The following is a 24,683-nucleotide window of genomic DNA, read 5'->3' on the forward strand; positions in this document are numbered from 1 at the left end:
ACTTTTTGTATCATTCTTAATGTCTTAGTATAATTTGAGGTTTGGGATTCCAGGACAGTACATGGGGTGGGGGAAGGCAATCTCCTTTATGTGCCACTTATGTTGCCAAAGGGAAGACCTCATGGGCCACATGGTTTCCTGTTTGGAAAGGATGGAGGATGTCCTCCCCCTATTGGGACAGAGATTTCTATCCCCAGCCTATTAGCCCTAAGCTGTGCCTTGGGAAGTACGGGTAACTGCCAAGACTGTTGGGCCAGTGCCTAGTCTATGGCTGATGCTCATGAAGGAGAGAACTGGAGGGGTGGGAAGATGGAGCATCACAAGACGACAGGAGGTAGCAGAGAGAAATGACTCCTAAAGGGGTGGGTCTTGCAGGGAGAGTAAAAACAGGTCAAATCCAGGAGTGCCTGGAAGGGAGTACCAAACAGCCTGGTGGGTTTTCATAGTTTTCTTTTTTTAATGCAAGTTAATCAGGAATAGACATTGTGGGAAGGAAACAGGGAGACTGCACTTGGTATGAAGGTTATGCTTCTAGAACTGGTGCTGACACATACTATGGAAAATGCCTCAGGAATTGGGGCTAGTTGATATTCAGACTCCCCTTTCAAACATTATTGCAGGCCTCATTCTGGCTAGTGACTCAGGGGATGTGGGTTTCTGTGGCTTCATTTAATAGGTGGGGAAGCTACTGAGATCCTTTTACTCTGTTAATGTCTTAAGCAAAATAGGTCCCAAATAAATCATAGTCCTGGAGCTGGAGCTGGAAAGGATCTTAGGAGTCACCTAATTCAATATTTTGTCACTTACCTCTAAGATGTTTTTGTTGTTGTTGTTGTTGTTGTTGTTTTCTCGAATACATGAGGAAATTGAAATCTGTGTAGGATAAATGACTTACCCTGAGTGATGTAACGGGGACCAAAGTCCAGGTTTTTTTGATTCCTTGTCCATACTTCCTAAATTTTTTTTATTGGGTCAGACTAGTGGACAATTTGGTGTAGTATCCGTGTCCAACAGTGAAATGGAAAGGACTTGAGCACCCCAAAATTGAAAAAGCCCAGAGTACCACACCGTGGATCAGTGATGTTAGGTATATAAAACTTTCTTGGAAGTACTGTGTTTTTCAGGCTTGTTGGACCTTTTCGAATTTTTAGTTCTGTATGTTATCTAGGTTAAGTAATACATAATAAATGTCATTTATAGGGTTCTTTCCAAATTCCTAGCTCTTTGAATGTTTCATCTCATTTGATCCTCAGAACACCCCCATGAGGTAGACAGTACAAGTGTTATTTCCCCATTCTGTACTTGAGTTAGTTAGGTGGTCCAGCACCTGGAGGGCTGGACTTGGAGTGAGGAAGACCTATTTCTAATTCTGCCTCACACTCTTACTGGCTCAATGGCCCTGGACAAATCACTTAACCTCTATGCCTCAGTTTCATCAACTGTAAAATGTGGATAATAATAGCACTTCCCTCACAGGGTTATTGTGAGGATCAACTGAAGTAGTATTTGTAAAAATGGCTTAGAACAGTGGCTGCCATTAGGTGCTGTTATAAATACTTAGTTCTTTCCCTTTCCCTTCAGCCTCAATTTCCTCATCTGTAAAATGGGAGTAATAGCACCTACCTTTCAGGGTCATTGTGAGGATCAAGTGAGGTAGAATGTAAAGTTCTTTACATACCTGAAAGCACTATATAAATAGTCGTTATTATTGTTATTATTATTAGATGAGGAAACAATCTTGGAGAATTATAGTGTGTTGCCTGTGATTGCATACTAGTAAGAATCTCTATAGTCTTAATGGCAAGAGCACTGGACTTAAAGTCAGGAGAGACCCCACTTAGAGTCCTGCCTCCTTGTCTTGTTAGCTGTGTGACCTTGAGTAAGTTGTTTAACTTCCTTGAGCCTTGTATGAAATTAACAAAAGTTAACATCTTCCTAGAAAATTAGAATGGACCAATGGGGATTAATAACTCTGAGAAAACAGGAAATATTAAAACAAAGTCAAAGAACAGGAGGAAAATAGAAGGAAATATAAGGTATTCCATTTAAAAAATAACTGACCTGAAAAAAAGATGAACGAGGAACAGTTTAAGAATCAAAGAACTACCTAAAAATTGTAACAAAAAAGAGTCTACAGATCATATTTCAAGAAATCATGTTCTTAGAAATGGAGGACAAAGTGAAAACAAGAAGAATCCACCAGGTAACCTGAAAGAAACCCCAATTCATCTATTGGTTTGTGTCCACTTCACATTCCATCTAGTTATTCACTCAGATATTTCACCATTTGCTTGTTTACCTCACCCCCTTTCTACCACCACAGAGCAAAATATCTTTTCCTGGTCACCACTCCACTTTATGTGTAGTCTTCACCTATAAGAGAGTAACTTTCTTTAGGGCAAGACCCTCTCTTTCTCTTTTAAATATTTTGTCCTTGGTATTTATCACAATTCCTGGAAAATAGTCAGTGTTTAATAAGTGCTTTTTCATTTATTCATTCAGATTGAAGAAAGGATGCCGATCATCATAGTGGGAGTTTTTTTTCTTTTTTTCTTATAGATTTCCCCCTGACTTTTTTCCTTAATAGTATTTTATTTTTTTCCAATTACATGTAAAGATAGTTTTCAACATTCATTTTTATAAGATTTTGAGTTCCAAATTTTTCTCCCTCCCTCCCACCCCCATACTCCCTTTCCAGGATAGCAAGCATTCTGATATAGGTTATACATATACAGTCATGTTAAAAATTTTCCCACATTAGTCATGTTGTGAAAGAAGAATCAGAACAAAAGGGAAAAGCCATGAGAAAGAAAAAACAAAAAACAAGTGAAAATAGTATGCTTTGATCCACATTCAGATTCCATAGTTCTTTCTCTGTATGTGGATAGCATTTCCATCATAAGTCTTTTGGAATTGTCTTGGATCATTGTATTTTTGAGAAGAGCTAAGTCTGTTATAGTTGATCATTGCACAATATTGCTGTTACTATGTACAATGTTCTCCTGGTTCTGCTCACTTCGCTCAGCATCAGTTCATTAAGTCTTTCCAGGTTTTTCTGAAGTCAGCCTGTTCATCATTTCTTATAGAGCAATAGTATTCTATTACATTCATATACCGTAACTTGTTCCGCCATTACCCAATTGATGGACATTCCCTCAATTTCCAATTCTTGGCCACCACAGAAAGAGTTACTATAAATATTTTTGTACATGTGGGTCCTTTCCTTTTTTTATGATCTCTTTGGGATACAGTCCTAAAAGTGGTATTGCTGGGTCAAAGGGTATGCACAGTTTGGTTGCCCTTTGGCCATAGTTCCAAATTGTTCTCTGGAATGGTTAGATCAGTTTACAACTCTGCCAACAATGCATTAGTGTTCCAATTTTCCCATATCTTCTCTAACATTCATCATTTTCCTTTTTTGTCATATTAGCCAATCTGATAGGTGTAAGGTGGTACCTCAGAGTTGTTTTAATTTGCATTTCTCTAATCCATAGTGATTTAGAGCATTTTTTCATAGGACTATAGATAGCTTTAATTTCTTCATCTGGAAATTGCCTGGTGATATCCTTTGACCACTTATCAGTTGGGGAATGACTTGTATTCTTATAAATTTGACTCAGTTCTCTAAATATTTTAGAAATGAGGCCTTTATCAGAAACACTGGCGGTAAAATTTTTTTCCCAGTTTTCTGCTTTCCTTTTAATCTTGGGTGCATTGGCCTTTTTTTTGTGTGTGTGCAAAACCTTTTTAATTTGATGTAATCAAAATTATCAATTTTGCTTTTCATAATGTGCTATGTCTCTTGTTTGGTCATAAATTCTTCCCTTCTCCATAAATCTAAGAGGTAAACTGTTCCTTGCTCTCCTGGTTTTCTTATGGTATCTGCCTTTTTGTGTAAATCATGTACCTATTTTGATTTTATCTTAGTATATCGGTGTGAGATGTTGGTTTTTGTGTAGTTTCTGCCATACTGTTTTTCAGTTTTCCCACCAGTTTTTGTCAGATAGTGTGTTCTCATCCCAGAAGTTGGAGTCTTTGGGTTTATCAAACAGTAGATAACTATAGTCAATGACTGTTGTGTCTTGTGTACCTAACCTATTCCACCGATCTACCACTCTATTTCTTGGCCAGTACCAAACAGTTTTGATAATTAACGCTTTATAGGGTAGTTTTAGATCTGCTACGGCTAGGCCACCTTCCTTTGCTTTTATTCATCAGTTCACTTGATATTCCTGATCTTTTGTTTTTCTAGATGAATTTTGTTATTTTTTTCTAGCTCTTTAAAATAATTTTTTGGTAGTTTGATTGGTATGGCACTGAATAAGTAAATTAATTTAAATAGAATTGTCATTTTTTATTATATTAACCTGACCTGCCCATGAACACTTGATATTTTTCCAATCGTTTAGATCTGACTTTGTGTGAAAGTGTTTTGTAGTTGTGTTCATAAGTTTCTGGGTTTGTCTTGGCAGGTAGATTCCCAAATATTTTATATTGTCTACAATTATTTTAGATGAAATTTCTGTCTCTTGCTGCTGTACTTTGTTGGTACTGTATAGAAATGCTAATGATTTATGTGGGTTGATTTTATGTCCTGTAACTTTGCTAAAGTTGTTAATTATTTCACCTAGTTTTTTTACTTGATTCTCTAGGAGTCTCTACGTATACCATTGTATCATCTGCAAAGAGTGATACTTTTGTTTCTTCTTTGCCTATTCTAATTCCTTCAGTTTACTTTTCTTCTCTTATTGCTAAAGCTAACACTCCTAGTACAATATTGAACAATAGTGGTGATAATGTGCATCCTTGTTTCACCCCTGATCTTATTGAGAAAGCTTGTAGCTTATCCCCTTTACAAGTAATGCTTACTGATGGTTCTAGATAGATACTACTTTTCATTTTAAGGAATGCTCCATTTATTCCTATGATCTCTGGTGTTTTTAATAGGAATGGGTGTTGTATTTTGTCAAAAACTTTTTCTGCATCTATTGAGATAATCATGTGATTTCTGTTAGTTTTGTTATTGATGTGGTCAGTTATGCTGATAGTTTTCCTAATATTGAACCAGTCCTGCATTCCTGGTAAAAATCCCATCTGGTCATAGTGTATTGTCCTCTTGATAAATTACTGTAATCTCTTTGCTAATATTTTATTTAAAAATTTTGCATCAATATTCATTAGGGAAATTGATGTATAATTTTCTTTCTCTGTTGTGGGTCTTCCTGGTTTATGTATCAGCACCATATTTGTGCTGTAAAAGGAATTTGGTTGGACTCCTTCTTTGCCTATTTTTCCAAATAGTTTATATAGTATTGGGATTAATTGTTCTTTAAATGGTTGGTAGAATTCACTTGTAAATCCATCTGGCCCTGGAGATTTTTTTCTTAGGGAGTTCATTGATGACTTTTTCAATTTCTTTTTCTAAAATGGGATTATTTAAGTATTTTATTTCTTCTCTTAATCTGGGCAATTTATATTTTTGTAAATATTCATCCATTTCACTTAGATTGTCAGATTTATTGGCATACAGTTGGGCAAAATAGCTCTTAATTATTTCTTTAATTTACTTTTCATTGGTGGTGAATTCACACTTTTTATTTTTGATACTGGTGATTTGTTTTTTTTTTCTTTTTAAAAATCATATTAATTAGAAGTTTATCTATTTTAATAGGTTTTTCATAAAACCAGCTCTTTATTTTATTAGTTCAATAGTTTTCTTACTTTCAATTTTATTTTTCCCCACTTAATAGTATTTTATTTTTTCCAATTACATGTAAAGATAGTTTTCAACATTCACTTTTATGAAATTTTGAGTTCCAAATTTTTTTCTTCTTCCCTCCTGCCTCTACCCCCTCCTGAAGACTGAAGATGGTCTGATGTAGTTTATACATGTACAATCATAATAAACAAATTTTCACATTAGTCTTGTTGTGAAAGAATAAGAACAAAAGGGAAAAACCATAAGAAAGAAAAAACAAAAACAAAGTGGAAATAGTATACTTCATCTGCATTCAAACTCCATAGTTCTTTCTTTGGATATCCATAGCATTGTCCATCATGAGTTTTTTGGAATTGTCTTGGATCATTGTATTGCTGAGAAAAATTATTACTTTCACTTTTATTAATCTCTCCTTTGATTTTTCAGAATTTCTAATTTTGGTATTTAATTGGGGATTTTTAATATGTTCTTTTTCTAGCTGTTTTAGTTTCATGCCCAATTCATTGATTGCTCATTCTCTATTTTATTCATGTAAGCATTGAGAGAGAGAAAATTTCCCCTAAGAACTGCTTTAGCTGCATCCCACAAATTTTGGTATATTGTCTCACTGCTGTCATTCTCTTTGATGAAATCATTGATTGTTTCTGTGATTCATTGTTTGACCCACTCATTCTTTAGGATTACATTATTTAGTTTCTAATTAATTTTTAATCTATCTTTCCATGGCTCCTTATTACACATAAATTTTATTTCATCATGATCTGAAAAGGATGCATTTAGTATTTCTGCCTTTCTGCATTGGATTGTGAGGTTTTTATGCTGTAATACATGGTCACTTTTTGTGTAGGTGCCATGTACTGTTGAGAAAAAAAAGGTATATTTCTTTTTATTCTTAGGTTTATCATATCTAACTTTTCTAAAATTCTATTTACCTCCTTTACTTCTTTCTTGTTTATTTTGTGGTTTGATTTATCTAGTTCTGAGAGAGGGAGGTTGAGGTCCCCCACTAGTATAGTTTTGCTGTCTATTTCTTCCTGTAACTCACTTAACGGCTCCTCTAAGAATTTGGATGCTATGCCACTTGATTCCTAAATGTTTAGCATTGATATTACTTCATTGTCTATGGAACCTTTTAGCAAGATGTAGTTTCCTGCCTTATCTCTTTGAATTAGATCCATTTTGCTTTTGCTTTGTCTGATATCAAGATTGCTACCCCTGCTTTCTTTTTACTTCAGCTGAAGCATAGTATGTTCTGTGCTAGCTTTTTATCTTTGCTTTGTGTGTATCTGTCTGCTCCAAATGTGTTTGTTGTAAACAGCATGTAGTAGGATTCTGGTTTTTAGTCCACTCTGCTATCTGCTTCCATTTTATGGGAGAGTTCATATTCATATTTGTAGTTATGATTATTAATTGTATATTTCCCTCCATCCCATTTTCCCCTCTGTTTATACTTTTCTTCCTCCCTTCACCCTGCCCCTCCTTACCAGTTTTTTGCTTCTGACTAACCCACCCTCAATTTGTCCTCATTTTTATCAACGTCCCCCACCTTTCTTCCCCCCCCCCACTTCCCTATGGAGCAAGATAAACTTTTGAGCCAAATCTGATAAGAGTAATGCTTAAATATTGCTCATTCCTCCCTTCTTTCCCTCTAGTAATAGGTCTTTTGTGCCCCATGTGATGTAATTTACCCTGTTGTGCCTTTCCCTTTCCTCTTCTCCCAGTGCCATCTTTTTTTTCCCCATCTTCTGTCAATATATACTCCTTCTAACTGCCCTAATAAGATACACAGTTCTCAGGAGTTACAAGTATCATCTTCCTGTTTGGGGATGTAACAGTTTATTCTTATTGATATTGTGGGATAACATGTTTTTTTCTTTCCTGTTTACATTTTTATGCTTCTCTTGGGTCTTGTATTTGTAGATTCACTTTTCTGTTTAGCTTTGGTCTTTTCATCAGCAAAGTTTGAAAGTCCCCTATTACATTGAATGTACACCTTCTCCCCTGAAAGATTATGCTCACTTTTGGTGTGAAGTTGATTGTTGGTAGTAATGTGAGCTCCTTTGCCTTCTGAAATCGTATTCCAAGCCCTTCTATCCTTCAATGTAGAATCTGCTAAGTCCTGTGTAGTCTTGACTGTGGCCCCTTGATATTTGAATTGTTTCTTTCTGACTGTTTGCAGTGTTTTCTCCTTGACCTGATAATCCTGGAATTTGGCTACGATGTTTCTTGGAATTTTCATTTTAGGATCTCTTTCAGGAGGTGATCAATTGATTCTTTCAATTATTATTTTACCCTCTGGTTCTAGGATATCAGGGTGGTTTTCCTTGATAATTTCTTGAAAGATGTTGTCCAGTCTCTTTTTTTGATCATGGCTCTCAGGTAGTCCAATAATTCTTAGATTATTTCTCCTGGATCTGTTTTCCAGGTCAGTTGTTTTTCCAATGTTTCATAGAGTCGTTAGCTTCCACTTGCCTAATCCTAATTTTTAAGCAATTATTTTCTTCACTTAGCTTTTGTACCTCCTTTTCCATTTGGCAAATTCTGCTTTTTAAGGAGTTGTTTTCTTCAGTGGATTTTTGTCCTTCCTTTTCCATGCTGTTGACTTTCTCTTGCATAAATCTCATTTCTTTTCCCAATTTTTTTTCTACCTCTCTTATGTGATTTTTAAAATCCTTTTTGAGCTCTTCCAGGAAGACTTTTTGGGCTTGAGACCAATTGATATTCCTCTTTGAGGCTTTGCATGTAGACATTTTGACATTATTGTCCTCTTTTGAGTTTGTGTTTTGATCTTCCCTGTTGCCATAGTAGCTTTTTATGGTCAGAGATCTTTTCTGTTTCTGCTCATTTTTTGTCTATTTTGTGACTTTTAAAGTTGAACTGTGCTCCTCGGGCACAGGGGGTCCCTGTCCCAAACTTCTGCTGGGGGCCAGGAGTCTGGTCACTGGCTTTCTGCACTGGGGCCTCAGGTGTTGGCAGCTTGCCCACTGCGCTGGGCTGGCCTGGCTTAGTCATACCTGTTGTCCCAGGGTTCCAGGACTGGCAATTTCCCTTCTGTGCTGTGGCTGGAAGCTCACAGCTGGCCTGCTGTGCCAGGACAGAGCAGCCTCAATTGCTGATCTGTGCTGTGGCTAAGAGTCTTCTGCTGGCTTGCCTGGATCCTGTCTGTGATGGGCTTTGTTCCCCATCCCCCTTTTACCCAAGTAAGATAGACCTTTCCTGAAGTCTTTTTAAGTTGCCTTAATCTGGGAAATTGTTTCACTCCATCTTTTTGTAGGTTCTGTTGCTCCAGAATCTGTTTAGAGGCTTGATTTAATGTTGTTTCTGAGGGAATCTGGGGAGAGCTCAGGCAACTCCCTGGCTTTTCTCTACCATTTTCTCAACAAACATTTATTAAGCACCTACTATGTTCCAGGCATTTTTCAATAATAAGCTCTCTAGGGATACAAAGGCTAAAGTGAAATTATTGATTAGATCCTTTCATCTTATAGGTATAGTTTAGATTATTTTCCCCCTAATACTTTACTTTGTATTCTTTTCCTCTATATAGCCTTGTGACATCTTACTGCCATTTATCCCATTAAGTTAGTATTTCTGTATCCATAATAGTCAAGTGTCATTTGCAGAAATGGAGATTTTGCCATGCACTTTCTCTTTTAAATTATTTAAAAAATACTTGATAAGACTGATTTAGTTCTGATTGCTGAAGGACTTCATATAATTTCTGTTCCGAAAAATACTAGCATGTCTTTGTCTTCTGTTCTCTAAATTGAGAAACACTGTATTATATCACGTGGAGCGCTGGACTGTGTAAAATAAGAGGGGTTGGACTTAGGTCTAGGTGACCTTGGACAAGTTACTTTGACCTCTTTATGCTTCAGTTTCCTCATCTGTAAAGGGGAGGGGAGGTGTATGGGAGTATAGAATACTTGAACTGCCCAAGTGAGGAAGATGCATTGTAGATCATCCAAAATAATCATTTCAATCTCTTGGTGACTCATCTTAAGAAAAAAAAAGAGCCCCGTGTAGAATTTGGTCAAAGGCATGCTGAAAGTTTTCATTTTATAAAGATTTTGTTCCTTTTTTGTCCATATGCTTTTTTGGCTTTTACCGTACTCCTTATGTAGACAGTCTTTTTCTATGTCTCACCTTTTTAACCTTTCACACACTGCCCCTTATTCTGAGAACACTCTTCTTCCTCACATCCTTCTCTTGTCATCTCTCCTACAATTCAGGGTTCAGCTTAAGTGTCTCCTGGTACATGAGTCTTACCCTGACTTCTAAACTGTGAGTGCCCTGCTCCAAACACCATACCCCATAGGAATAAAAATCACTTGTCATAGTTCTTGGCAACTTAAATTCTTGTTAAGTTAAATTGAATTATAGCCTCTTTTAGTCTGGCAGTTAGGTCTTAGTCTTTTTGATCTGGGTTTCTTAATTAGGTATATTTTTAATCAGGCTTAAGGCTTGCTCTTATTGATTTTACTGGGCCTTTCTGCCTGATGACTGGATTTTGCTATAATTTCCTCTTATAAAATTTTGTAGCCATATTTTTTTTTTTAAAAATTGAGTATTGTGTTTTTACCTATCATCTAAAACCATGTTGCCAGTCTAGGCTTAGTAAGATTGGTTTGATGCTGGAATGAATTGAAATACTCCCAGAAACTCTGACAGTTAACAAAAGGAGATTTACTTAGTTGTAGCTGAGGAAGGATAGTCATCCAGGACCCTGTGTTGATTTACCTGAGTGGAACTCTCCAGCTTCAAGGTTGTCTGCCCTTTGAGAATCAGAACTGAGGGGGAGCCCTTTGTGGTTTCTTGTGCCCAGGAAGCCAAGAAGCCTTGGTTCCTTGAGCCAATTAAATCTCAGCTACAGTTTTATTACCTTTTAAAGAAGAACTAGCCTAACTTGCATTGGGCCAAGCCTAAGTATATTGCTTCCACCACCAACTCCAAAATACAGTTATATCTAATTCAATGCATAGTCCCCCAAACAAGGAAAACAGCATGCAAGTTTAATTTTGACTGATTTTGTGTGCAGGCTTATATGTGCAGTTATATGTTATGAGTTTTCGTTGTTTTTAAAAGAACAGGTATATGTTGTGTTATATGTTAGTGATTATTGTCTCAGGTTTTTGATCTGAGTTTTTTTTATCATTTGAAGTAGTTTTCATTTATGTAGTTGTAGCGATTTTTCTTTTGTCCTACTTTGTCCATTCTTTATCATTTTATATATTTGTCATTTTGTATGGTGTAGTAATATTCCATTTATGTTGATTTATCATTTCCCAATCATTGGATATTTTGTATCAGACTTTTTATTTTACAACTAGTGCTGCTATGAATGTTTTTATGTAGATCTTATGTTTGTATCCTGCTTGGGGTATAAATCTAATAGTTGGATCCCCAGGTCACAGGTGATGAACAATTTTGTGACTTTTCTTACATATTTCCAAAAATGCTTCAGAATGATTGAATTAGTGTGCCTGTTTCACAGCCAACATTAAATGTTTCTCTCTGTGTCAGTTGAATGTCAATTTAAAGCACATAGCTTTACACATAGTAACACTTAATGAATATTTTATTCACTTAATGAGTGTGAGACCATATACCGGAGAAATTTTAATTTATATTTATGTTATTAGCAATTTTGAGCATTTAAAATATTTTTATAATTTATTTACATTTAAATAAATTTATTTAACTTTCATAATTTAAATATTTATAATTAAAATTTTTACATTTAGGTAAATATTTATAGATGCTCTGTTTTTAAACTTTGCTATCAATTTCCATTCCCCTATCATAGACCCCCTTCCTTAAAGCAAAATAGTGTAGTTAATCAAAGATACTTGCTGAAATTGATTTTGCTTTGGAAGTGCAAAAAGTCTTCTGCCTTCGAGGAAGGCCAAATGTGAACAACCTAACTAAAAGAGCATGGTCCTGGAATTCAAGAGAACTGGTTTTTATCTGCGTCTTTTACTCTGGATCTCACTTTCTTCCTGAGTAAAATGAGGGTGTTGAGCACAGTGATCTCTAAGGATCTGGCCAGATTTGACATTCTGTTGAGATTGTGAGATTTGTTTGAATGAGCTTTTTTATGTGACCTTGGGCAGACCACTCCCCTCTTTGGGGTCTCAGTTTCCTCCTTGGTAAGGCTCAGCAGTTGGAGTAGCTGTTACCCTGCAGCTTTATCATGCTACTTAGATAGTTTGGGTTTGGGTAGTATGGAGATTGACTATATTTCCTTTCCTCCAAGTCATATATCTGCTTTTTTTTTTAAAGGTTATTACTACATCTTTTTACTTTCTTCCAGGAGCCAGGCTTCTTGGATAACAAGAGAAGAAACAACTAATTAATTTTGATAACTAGGTGCTAAGGTCAATTTGAAAAGAAAGTTACCAAATACTCTTGGGTTCAGTATCCTGGGTTGTCTCCTTTAGGTTCTGAAGGGAGATGGGGGTCAATATTGTGATGCTGGTTTGAGTTGCCTGGCACAAGCTTCCTGTTGCATCTCCCTCAAGGATATCTTGCTGCTTCATGTAGGCTGGCTTGCCTGCCTGGTGTGTGGCAGTTATTTGTGACAGAAAAGTACATAATTGAGTGGAAAAGCTTACTAATCTTTCCCCCATGAGATTATAGGCCCTGATATTTGATGGATGTCAGCTTACCTAAACTGTAGTCATTTTACCTAGGAGGAAATAAACAGCCATGTGCATATTAGCTTTGGATATCAGTGTATCATAACTAATCATGATTAATATTTTCAGTTTAGTTTGATTATTGGGATGAAGTGTTTTATTCAATAGCCATATTGTAGATAAAATTCCTTTATGGTGAACACCACTCATTCATCAACAAACATTTATTAATCTTTTCCTATGTACAGTGCTCTGTGCGATGATTGAAGGGAGTTACAAATATAAATATGATATTTCTTTTGCGTGAAAGAAACTTACTATCCAGTGGGGGTGATGATTGAATGAATGAATGAATGAAAAAACATTCACTAAGTTCTTACTATGTATTATGTACTGTGGTAGAGGCTGGGAATACAAATAGAAAAAGATAGTCTGTTCTCAGGGAAAACACTTTAATTCAAGAAACAACATGTAAAAAAAGTTCAGCTATAGGTGAGTAGAAAGGCCCAGAAGTGCTCAGGGTTCCACAGGGTAGATGACAAGGCCCATCTTTGGTTTTTCTCAGGAGGTCAGATTTGTAGGGGCCTGGAAGGAGTACAAGCAGGGTCATGGTAAGGTCTAGTAGTCTTCAGTCTTACTAGAAGGAATAGAGTTGTTGATTCATGTCTCATCTAAGCTGGTTGAGCAGTTGAGCCTTCAGATAGCCTGGATGGGTTCTGGTCTTTCCAGTATGGGAAGAGCAGAGGAAAGGAAGGGAAAGACAGGAGTAATAAGATAAAAAATCATAAGATAATAGATTTAAAGTTGGACCTTGGAGATCACTTAGTGCAAGTCACTTGTTTTGTATATTAGGAAAATGAAGTCAAGAATTTATGCACAGTCTCACAGGTAATAAGTAGCAGAGCATGGTTTCAAACTCACATTTATACTTTCAGCCTCTGTATTCTTAGAATAATATATAATAGTATCTGACATTAGATCAAGCAATATTTCTGTTACACTTTGCTGTCTCTCATGAACATAGATAAATCCAATAAAAATTACAGCACAGAAGAGGGAGTACAAAATATTCTGAGATCAGGGGAAGGAGGGAGCATTTTCATCTGAAAAGCTTGACAGAAGTTGTGCTGTTGAACTGATAATCATAAAGGAGGATGTACAAGATGTTAACAGATAGAGATGGGGAGGAGGACATTCTGAGGTCAACTGGATGTATTTAAGCGATAGTAATTAGTCTTGTTTGATTAATGTATAGTGTGTATTTATATTAGGGGAACAGAGGAGGTAGATATAGTAGATATAGTCAGATTGTGGAGAGCCAGCCTGAGATGTTTGGACTTATACAGAGAACAGATCTTGGAGCAGTGATTGGTGTAATTAGGCCTTAGTGCTATTTAATTTCTAGATTGTTTTGTTGTAATGAAATTTTGTTGGAAATGAAAATACTTAAATAGATCTAACATCACATCAATTGGGAAGTTTCTTTTAATGATATAGATTGCAACATAACGATATCTGCCCATCTTTTACTTTTTCTGACATCTTCATTTTACTCATGGCACATTCTGGCTCTGCCATCTGATATTCTCTTCTTCATATATAATTTCTTGATGACATCTTTTCTTTCTGTTCTTCATTGATGACATTCCTCATTGGTTACATGTTGGATCCTATTTGTCTACACCATATACCTCTCCATTGCCCTCTGTGTGATATTGTTAATTCTTCAGAGAGTGTTGTATTACATGTTTTGATAGAATTTTGTATTAAAAAGATGAGTATTTGCATACGTGGAAAGCTTAGGGGTGAGGGGGAGGGAAGAGGTCTTCCTTCCTGCCTTTTCGTATTCAATTCTGGACTCAATTTAGTCCAGAGGTACTATATATTTTCCTTCTCTGTCTCTGTCACTCTTCATACACATACAGATTCTATAGATGGACAAACTTTGTGTGTGTACTGGTGGTCAAGCTCAGAAGCATGTTAAAATCTTAGCAATAGACATTCTTAATCCATTTGTTCTTTTCCATCTGAATGGTCAGGCCAAACTCCTTTGAGTGCTTACACATCTTCTTCAGGAGGCTCTGCAATGTTGAGGGGCTTGAGATGATCATTGCAATGTTGTTTGAAAACAGAATTACCAGGAGGACTTCACCATTCACAGGGAATCCTCTTTAACTTAGACTCTGTTCTGGATCTCTTTCCATGGTAATGAATACATTTAGTGATGATTGCTTAAAACTGATCTGCATTAAAATAGAAAAGAAATGTCTTAAAATCAGAGGAAAAGGCATTGTATGTGAGTATACATGCACATACATACATGCACACATGCACACATGCACACACATACCTATGTCTTTTTCTACGTACATACATACACAATATTTTCTCACCTCCCCATCTTTTCACCTTCTGCTTTTATTTTCATAGGTCTTAGGGTCATGCAGCTGGAAAGAAATTAAAGATCTTCCAGTCCAATTCCCTTTATTTTGAGGATAAGGAAACTGAGTCCCCAGAGAGGTTAAGTGATTTGCCCTGAAGTTGCCCAGCTGGTTTGGAACAGATTTGGGACTTTAATTTAGGTTTTTGTTTTCCAGTCTATGACATTTTCTATTAGCTAGATCTGTGTGAAGTTTTGAGTATATATTTTGTTTTAATGAATATTCAAGTGTGTAAGTGGTTGTAGCCATTGAAGGGTTAAGGATTGAGAGCTGTTGAAAAGTATTCGTTCTGTTCTTTTGCCAGTTGGCATTATAGTGCACTGAGCCTTGGGCCTGGAGTCGGGAAGACCTGAGTTCAAATGTGGCCTCAGAGACTTATAGGCTGTATGACTCTGGGCAAATCATTTAACTGCTGTTTGCCTCAGTTTCCTCATCTGTAAAATGGGGGTAATAATAGCACCTCCCACACTTGTTGTGAGGATCAAAGGGGATGATAATTGTGAAGTGCTTATCTGCACAGTGCCTGGCACACAGTAAGCACTATGTAAATGTTAGCTATTATTATCATTGTTTTCCTGCCTGTAGTGCAAATAACACACAATCAGATCTCTTCTTTATTAGGTATGGGGTTTCATAGAACACAGGCAAAGCCTTGCACTAAATCATTCTTACCACAAGCTTTTCTGATTACTATACAAATCTTGTGGATATACTTATTTATATCAGAAGAGTATAGGAAGCCCCTCATTCCTGCCAAGTAAAATTCCCACTTTAGCTTTATTTGAGATAGTGAAGCTGGAAGCTGAATCCCAGCCACTCATTCTGGATAGCCCACAGATATTAGGGGCTATAGGATTTTATGTTTATTTATTTATATTTATTTATATTTTTTATTTTTTGGATAATTAATTTATTTTTAGTTTTCAACATTCACTTTCATAAGATTTTGAGTTTTAAATTTTCTCCCCCTCCTGCTTCTCTTCCCCCCCCAAGAGGGCATGCAATCTGATATAGGCTCTTCATACACATTCATGTTAAGCATATTTTCCCATTAGTTATGATGTAAAGAACAATTAGAACTAATGGGAGGAACCATGAGAATGAAGCAATAAAACAAAATAACAAAGGAAAAGTATGCTTCCATCTGCATTCAGACTCCGTATTTCTTTCTCTGGGTGTGGATAGCAATTTCCATCATGAGTTTTTGGAGTTGTCTTAAATTCTTGCATTGCTGTTAAGAGCCAAGTCTATCAAAGTCAGTCATCCCATAATGTGGGTGTTACTGTGTACAGTGTTCTGGTTCTGCTTATTTCAGTCTGCATCAGTTCACGTAAGTCTTTCCAGGTTTTTCTGAAGTCTGCCTGGTCATCATTTCTTATAGTACAATAGTATTCCATTACATTTATATACCACAACTTGTTCAGTCATTACCCAATTGATGGGCATCCCCTCAGTTTCCAATTCTTTGCCACCACAAAAAGAGCAGCTATAAATGTTTTTGTACATATGGGTAAGATTTTATATTTAAACAGATGAATCTGAGTGTTCCATTCTAGGGTGAACAAACAAGTAAATAAATAAACCTCATTTGCCTTTGAATATCCCAATCATAAGTAGGCAAAATAAGTCTAAGCAAGGGAGTTGGTAGGGTAGATATTTGATTAGAGGGCCTGAGGTCATAGATATTAGATTATGTGTATCACCTTCATCTTAGAGTTAGGAGCCCAATCTCACTAGCCTGTATTACTTTCATTTAAGGAAATGGTCGTCATGTGGACAGGGACTAGAAGAAGGCATTATATTTATATAAAAGTTTTATTTTAAATTATTTTTCTTTTAAAAGTTTTAATGATGCCTTTTCTTTTATTTCCCTTTCCCTGATCAATGACCTTTATATTCAAGCAGATTAAAAAAAAAACCACAAAACAACAACCAAACAATTCAGGCACACCAACAGACTACAACCAGGTGTGACAGCATAAACGACATTTCATACCCATTGTCTCCCATCTTTCTATACAAAGGAAGGTAGTTCAAATCTGATCTCTTCTCTGGGGCCAATATTGATTATTCTGATTATACAGTGTTCAATTTCATTTACTATTTTTCCCATTTACATTGTTGTAGATATTTGTTTTTCTGGTCCAGTTCAGGTAAGAGTGAGGTTCATCTGATGCCTACTTCTCCCAAACCCCATTAATATTTTTATAATATTCCTTTCATGTACCCCAATTATAAGAAATAGTAAGAGCTGTCTCCTTTCTCCTTTAGCATATTCCATTTACCATCCTTTCTCTTTCCCCTGTTAAAACTCTTACAACCAACCTACCCATGGGTTCTTAGCTTTTTCTGTTTAACTCTCATTACCTTTTGAGTAATAATAGTAAAATTGTTATACTAATAGAGCATTTATTTAGTGCTCTTAAGGCTTCTAAGCATTTTAAAATATTATCTAATTTTATCCTCACAGCAATCCTGGGAGGTAACTGCTATTTTTATTCCCTTTTATAGATGAGGAAACTGAGGTAAACAGTTAAATGATTTGCCTAGGTCATATAACTAGTAAGTTTCTGAGGCAGGATTTGAACTCAGATTTTGAACTCAGCATTGTACACTGCCACCTAGCTGCCTATGAAGACAAATGTTCTAAAGGGGCCACTCATTTCTTCTCCTTTATTAGAATGTTAGCCCTTCATCATCATATAGCCCCTTCTAGTTGCTAAAATAAGTTTACCTTTGTAAATTTTTCTCCACTTTTCTGTATTTGCATTTCCAGGTTCCTACTCAGTTCTGGCCTTTTTATCAGGAATGCTTGAAAGTTCTGTATTCTATTAAAACTTCATTTTCACCCTTTTATACTCAGCTTTGCAGGCTAAGTTTTTCTTGGTGGTCAGTCCATATATTTTGCCTTTTGGAATATTGTATTCCAAGCTCTCTTCTTATGTAAAGTTGAAGCTGCTAAGTCTTGGGTGATCTTGATTTGGTACTTGAACTCTTTTTTTCCTGGCTTCTTACAATATTTTTTGTTTTGCATAGAAGCTCTGGATTTTGGATATAACATGTCTGACACTTTCCCTTTTGTGTTCTGTTTAGGAGGTGATCTGCAATTTTTTAAAATCTTTGCTTTTACTTCTTATTAAAATAGATTTGGGCAGTTTTCATTTATGGTTTCTTGAAATATAGTGTCTAGGATTTCAGGGAGTCTGATTATTATTTCTCTTTGCTCTGATTTCCAGATCATTTGGTTTGGATAAGCATATACCTTTTATTTTCCCTTCTCCCCTCTCTTACTCCCTTCCTCTTGATTTTATTTTAATATTTCATGCTGTGTCATGGAGCTGTTGACTTCTGTTTGTTTTTGTTTTTCTCATTTTCATGGAGATTGTTACCTGGGTAAGGTTTATCATTTTCTATTTTAAGCTATTTATTCTTTTTCCAGTTCTTTCCTGTAGAACTTTTATTTCATTAAAAAAAATCTTGCTTCATTTTTCCTAGGTTTTCATATAGTCCTTGTGGAAAATTCATTTTTTCCCCTTTGGATCTCTGTTTGCTGTTGTTATAGCAATATACTCTAGAGTGGATTTTTTTTTGGCATCTCTGGATCTATAATTCCTTATAGTGGTAATTGTTTTCTTTGGTTTGATCATCTTTCCAGTCTTAGTTCTTGAATTGGGGGCATTGTGCCAGGGCTATTCTTTAAAGACCACCCCTCCCCCGTTCTCCTTTTGGGTTGGGTGTTCTACCCTTCAAGGCTCAACGTGCCTTGAATTTCTGTGCTGACTTCTGTATCAGCAGGTGTCCTGTCGTCCCCTTCATTCTTCAACCCTCCCACCCTCACTCACTTTTGAGTTTCAGACTACTTGATATTCTCAGTCCTGTATGGCGTCTCAGGGAAGGTACAACAGTAGAAACCTTGGAAACCTGGGGTGTTCCATTCCAAGTGCTGACATACTCACATTGGTTATTGTGCTCCTAGTGGGCTTCTAAGATTTCTGATCAATTTTTACTCACCTTGGTCCTTTTTTTGGGCAAGCCCTCTGCTTTCACTGTCTCTAGATGTAGATTCTTACAGGTGTTGGAGCCAACTTGAACTGGCTCACAGCAGATTTTCATTGTGAGCATTTATACCTCAGAAATTGGCAAACAGTATAAATCAAGGCTTGATTTATTGTTTTGTTTACTATCTAGACAGTGTATTTTTTTTTTCCAGAGAGTCACCTGTTAAAAATTTACTAGCTCACTCCTTGTAGGCTGTAGCTATCTCTGCTCTTGCTGTGTGTCTGCTATCTGGTTTGCCTGAGGGGGGACATTTGCATTGCTGGCAGTCCCTCTTTGCATTTGTTTATGGGCTTGTGGCTGACCTTTTGTGCATGTCTGCATTGAAAGAAATCACTTGATACAGGGTCTTATTAGATTCTTAATTAATTTTTGGTCTGGTATCATTTTTAAGGTTTTTATTGGAATTAGGTAAAAGGTAGCATCCCTCATCAGGAAGTCATCTTGGCTGGAAACTATAGAATTTCTTTAATACGTTAATAGAGCTTTGTTTCATTGATTCATTCATAAGATAGTAAGAATAGTTTAGATACCATTTATTCTTCCAAGAATCACAGAATTTCAGCGTTGAAAGGGTTTTCACAGGCCATCTAGTACAAAACATAAAAAGGTCTTTTGTCTGATGCTTTCCTGTTCTACCAATTTTAATTTAATTTTGAGACTTTACTTACATAAGTTTCAGATTCTCCATAGTATTTTTTCTGTCTACCCTTGTCTCTCCACTCACATAGCCACAACCATATTTTAGGCCTTCATCACCTGGACTATTGCAGAAGTCTTTTTATTTGCCTCCCTGATCCAAGTATTTCCCCACTCCAGTCTATCCTTTATGTTGCTTCTAGAATGATTTTCCTAAAGTCAAGATCTGACCTCTTTTCGATAAACTTCAGTGACTCCCTCTTATCTCTAGGAGAGTTTATATAAAATTCTGTATTTGGCATTCTTTCATAACCTAACCCCTGTTTACCTTTCCAGCCTTATTACCCGTTATTCTCTGTCATACAATCTGCAGTCCAGCCAAACTGGCCTTATTGTTCCTCATATATGGCATTTCATTGACTGCTTCCATGACTTTGTAGTGGCTGTTAGAAAAATCTGAAACAAAAATCTACTACAGTGAGTGAGTGAAGGAAAGTCTTTATTACACTTCTCCTGAGAGAAGTAAACACAACGCACTTTAGTAGCACATGGCCGCTGGTTCAGTGGTAGAATCAACTTTTAAACCATCAGGGCTCCTGTTGGTCTGGTTCATCTGAGTTATACCCTTCCTGGACAGCCCATCGCATGTTCTTTCATGTTCTGTCGACTTTGTCCCATTCATGGGTCCCACATTCGAAAATGGCAGCTATCTCTGCCCTTGGGGTGTGTCAGTTCATATTCAGTAAGCTTATTAAGCAAGTGCAGTGGAGAGAAAAGCTTTCACCCTGTAGAAGCCCTGCCTTGAACCTGGCTGGTGGCAACTGGTTTAGCCTCTACCGCTCTTTCTTAAGAACTAGTTGCTCATAGTACAGTTTGGAGTACTTTCTGATTGGTTGAGGGACTATCCACAAGATCTTGGAATTTCTTATCCTGCTGTGGAAGCCTAACCCCCTAAAATCTTTCTTACAGTGGCAGTCCTTTAACTCCCTCATTTCCTCCTCTTAGAATCCTTGGTTTCCTTCTGGACTCACCTCAAGTACCACCTTTCACTTGAGGCTTTTCCTGATTCCCCAAACTTCTGATGTCCTTCTCACCATTCACCTTCTATCTATTTTTTATATGCCTATATATGTACTTTTCATCTATTTCAATAGAACATAAGCTATTGAGGAAAGGAACTCTCTTGTATCTTTGGAGCTTAGTACAGTTCCTGACATATGATAGGTGCTTAATAAGTGCTTATTGATTGATTTTTAAAAAATTCTCCTACTGCTTTATGTTGAACCTTCTGTTGCAGTCTGCTTGTCCTTAGTCAGTCCTGACTTACTGGCTATTATCCTGTCAAGTTTCTAACATGATTCCTCATTTTGTCAGGCATTCCAAGTCATCCATCTTTTTTTTTTAATCCTTCTTCTATTAATATAGAAACATTAATGTGTTCTCACTTGGTTTTTCTGCCAATTCCTGCAACTCTCCAACTGTTGGATAGATTACATTTTCACTCCAGTTTTTTTTAATTGTTTGATTATTATATCATTTCCATTTTGAATATGCTATTGGCTTTTCCCGAGCCATGCTACTGAGGCATTTGTTGACTGAATATGATTTCTTTTTTAACTAATCTATGATCACTTTTTGACTAATAGTATCTCATAGTTTGAAATGAATGCTTTTCGTTACATGATTATCACTTACCTATATGTGCTAGTGAGATTAATTTTCTTACCATTCATTTTCTTCTTTACTTCTGCATTCTGGTTTCTGCTGAAACTGCACTCTCCAAGAAACCTAATGACCTCACAATGAAAATGTAGATTATCCTTAGCATTTGGCAATGCTGATCAACCCTTTCTGTCCTTGTCTTCCTGACATTGCATCCTCTTAGTTTTCCTCCTACCTCTTTGACCGTGCCTTTTCTCTCACTTTCGTTGGCTCTTCTTCTTCCTTCAGCCTCAGATGGGAGTATTAACTATGTTTCAGCCCTCAGCTCTTTGTTCTCTCTGAAAGTAGGGAGCAGATTCCCATATCTCTAGTTGTCTGCAGGAAATTTTAACCTACCTATTCCATAGGCATCTCAAATTCAGTTTTCAAAACCGAGCTTGTTATTTTTCCCTTTATATCTTGTTCTTTCAGACTTCAAATTTCTCTCAGTGGTACCACTTTTACCAAGTCTCTCAAGTTTGATAATCATGGTATAATTATCATTTTTATTTACCTTGTCATCTCTCATTTGCATTTACCAAGTCTTCCTTCCTGACTATATTTTATTTTCCCTACCATATTCTTCATACCACTTCCAGAAATAATAGGTATGTATATTTGTCTCTATGCCTATGTCTCTGTGTCTCTGTCTGTGTATTCTTTGGTATAGACAAATTCTTTTCCCCAAACAGGCCCTGGGCTTCATTGTGTTTGTACTGTTGCTTAGGGTATTCCCTATCCCTGGAATGTCTTTCCTCATCTTCTTTCTCTACTGAATACATCTTTTTCCTCATCTTTTAAAGACCAAAGTAGGAGGCAAGTGGGGTAGTAGAAGATCACTGGATGAGAAGTCAGTAGATTCAAATCCAGCTCTGATACTTACTACTTGTTTAACCAAAGGTAAGTCATTTATCCTCCCTGAGCCTCAATTGCCTCATCTCTAAAATAATGACCCTTGGTAATCCTTCCCTCTCTAGATCTGTGATTCTATCATCATTTGATTTTATTTAAATCTGTTTCTTACATACCTTCTCTGGTTCTCTAGTTTATATTGTACTTTCCTTCTGGGTTCTTCAAATAGTAATTTGCTTGACATTTCTAGTGTAATTATCACATTATTTTGTATCTTTGTATATATTGTATACCCTCATTAGACTACATGGTCTGCCAGGACCAAGATAATGCCTTATCTGAATTTGCATGTTTTATGTGCCTAGCATTATGCTGTGCACATAAATGGTGCTTAATAAAGTGTTAGTTGAATTGAATTCCATACAATGCCTAATAATAGCAGACATTTGTATAGTGCTTTAGGGTTTGCAATAGACTTTGTCTATGTTATCTCAATTGAACTTTACAATATCCACTTGAGGGGGAGGTAGGGTAGATGATAATATTCCTCTTTTTCAGATGAAGAAACAGACTAATGGAAGATTATAACAGTGATTTGCCTATAGTCACAAATTCAGAGGTAGGATTTGCACTCAGGTCTCTAAGTCTAAGTCAGCCGCTCAATCCTGTCACATTATTGGCCAACCACATTTTTTTTTGCAAGACTGGGACTCAGTACATATTGGTTGACAGATTAAGTGAAACAGATAAGATAAATAGTTAATAATCCATTGCTCCCATGACTATTGGCAGCAGCAGGAAAATAATGGATTTTTTTTTTCAATTTATAAGTATTTATTTTCTCTCTTCCCATTCCCCCTCCCCCCACTGAAAAAAACAAAGGAAAGACAAATTTCTTTCTTTTTTTTGGTTGCTTTTTAATTTTTTAATTAATTGATTTTTAGTTTTCAACATTCACTTTTATAAGATTTTTAGTTCTAAATTTTCCCCCTTTCCTCTCCTCAAGATGGCATGTAATCAGATATAAGCTATACATGTACAATCATCTTAAACATATTTCCACATTAGTCATGTCGTAAAGAAGAATCAGAACCAAAGGGAAAAACCACAAGGAAGAAAAAACAAACACAAAAAAAAGAGAGAAAATAGTATGCTTTGATCTGCATTCAGACTCCATAGTTCTTTCTCTGGATGTGGATGGCATTTTTCATCTTTAGTCTTTTGGGATTGTCTTAGATCATTGCATTGCCAAGAAGAGGTAAATCTATCAAAGTTAGTCTTTGCATAATGTTCCTGTTACTGTGTACACAGTTCTCCTGGTTTTGCTCACTTTACTCAGCATCAGTTCATGTAAGTCTTTCTAGGTTTATCTGAAATCTGCCTGCTCATCATTTCTTACTGCACAATAGTATTGCATTACATTCATATACCATAACTTGTTCAACCATTCCCCAGTTGATGGGCATCCCCTCAATTTCCAATTCCTCGTGTGAGAAGAAAGGAACCACTTGATGTTGAAACCAGGAAAGCTTTATTAGCAATCTTGCAAGATCGGGTGTCCTTCGAATAGGCACAGTGAGCATAGAAAAAAAAACACACACTTATATACTATAGCTTCATTATAACGTCTCTCCCCATGGGGCCTTTGTTCCTCCCGTGAACTATTTAAAAGTTATTTTATTTGCACCCTAAGTTCTCCACCCCTGTTTATATCTCCCACTCCTCTCTTTTTGAGTACTCTGGCCCCTTTTTGGTATTGCCCTCCCCTTTATTTTCATATGTATGCTTTATAACCTTGCAGTCTGACCACAGTTCTAGTTTAACTGGTTCATTTCCTGTTCAGGTATTGTTCCAGCTAATGGCCAGCATCTTGGTTTTGCAAGCTTGTTCCTTTGGCCCAAGGTATTTTCTTATGGGCTCCTTGGTATTTTGCAAATGTGTCATTCCTGTGGAAATATAACTCCTATTATTTTTTACAGTTGCCACCACAAAAAGAGCTGCTATTGTTGTACATATGCTATTTTTGTACATATGGGTCCTTTTTCCATTTTTATGATCTCGTTAGGATATAGGCCTAGTAGTGATATTGCTAGATGAAAGGGTATGCACAATTTTATAGCCTTTTGGGTATAATTCCAAATTGCTGTCCAGAATGGTTGGATCAGTTCACAACTCCACCAACAATGCATTAGTGTTCCAATTTTCCCATATCTTTTCCAACATTTATTTTTCTGTTTTGTTATGTTAATAGTGTGATGTAGTACTTCAGATTTGTTTTAATTTGCATTTCTCTGATCAATAGTGATTTAGAGCACTTTTTCATATGATCATAGATAGCTTTAATTTCTTCTTCTGAAAACTACCTGTTCATATCCTCTGACTATTTATCAATTGGTAATGACTTGCATTCTTATAAATTTGACTCAGTTCTCTATTTTGGAAATGAAGCCTTCATCAGAGGCACTGACTGTAAAATTTTTTCCCCAATGATGCCCATTAGGTATCTGTTTCCCTTCTAATCTTGGTTGCTTTGGTTTTGTTTGTGCATAAACTTTTTATTTAATGTAATAGAAATTATCCGTTTTGCGTTTTATAATGTTCTCTGTCTCTTGTTTGGTCATAAATTCTTCCCTTCTG

General features: G+C 36.3%; 1 protein-coding gene across 10 annotated transcripts in view; it reads left to right on the forward strand.

Moving 5' to 3' along the window:
* Window positions 1–24,683, forward strand: part of FAM172A (family with sequence similarity 172 member A) — a 503,376-nt gene that overhangs the window by 26,774 nt on the left and 451,919 nt on the right. The window lies entirely within an intron of this gene.

Source organism: Vombatus ursinus, unplaced genomic scaffold (genome assembly GCF_900497805.2).
Source record: "Vombatus ursinus unplaced genomic scaffold, bare-nosed wombat genome assembly UNPS02014774.1, whole genome shotgun sequence".
Lineage (NCBI taxonomy): Eukaryota > Metazoa > Chordata > Mammalia > Diprotodontia > Vombatidae > Vombatus > Vombatus ursinus.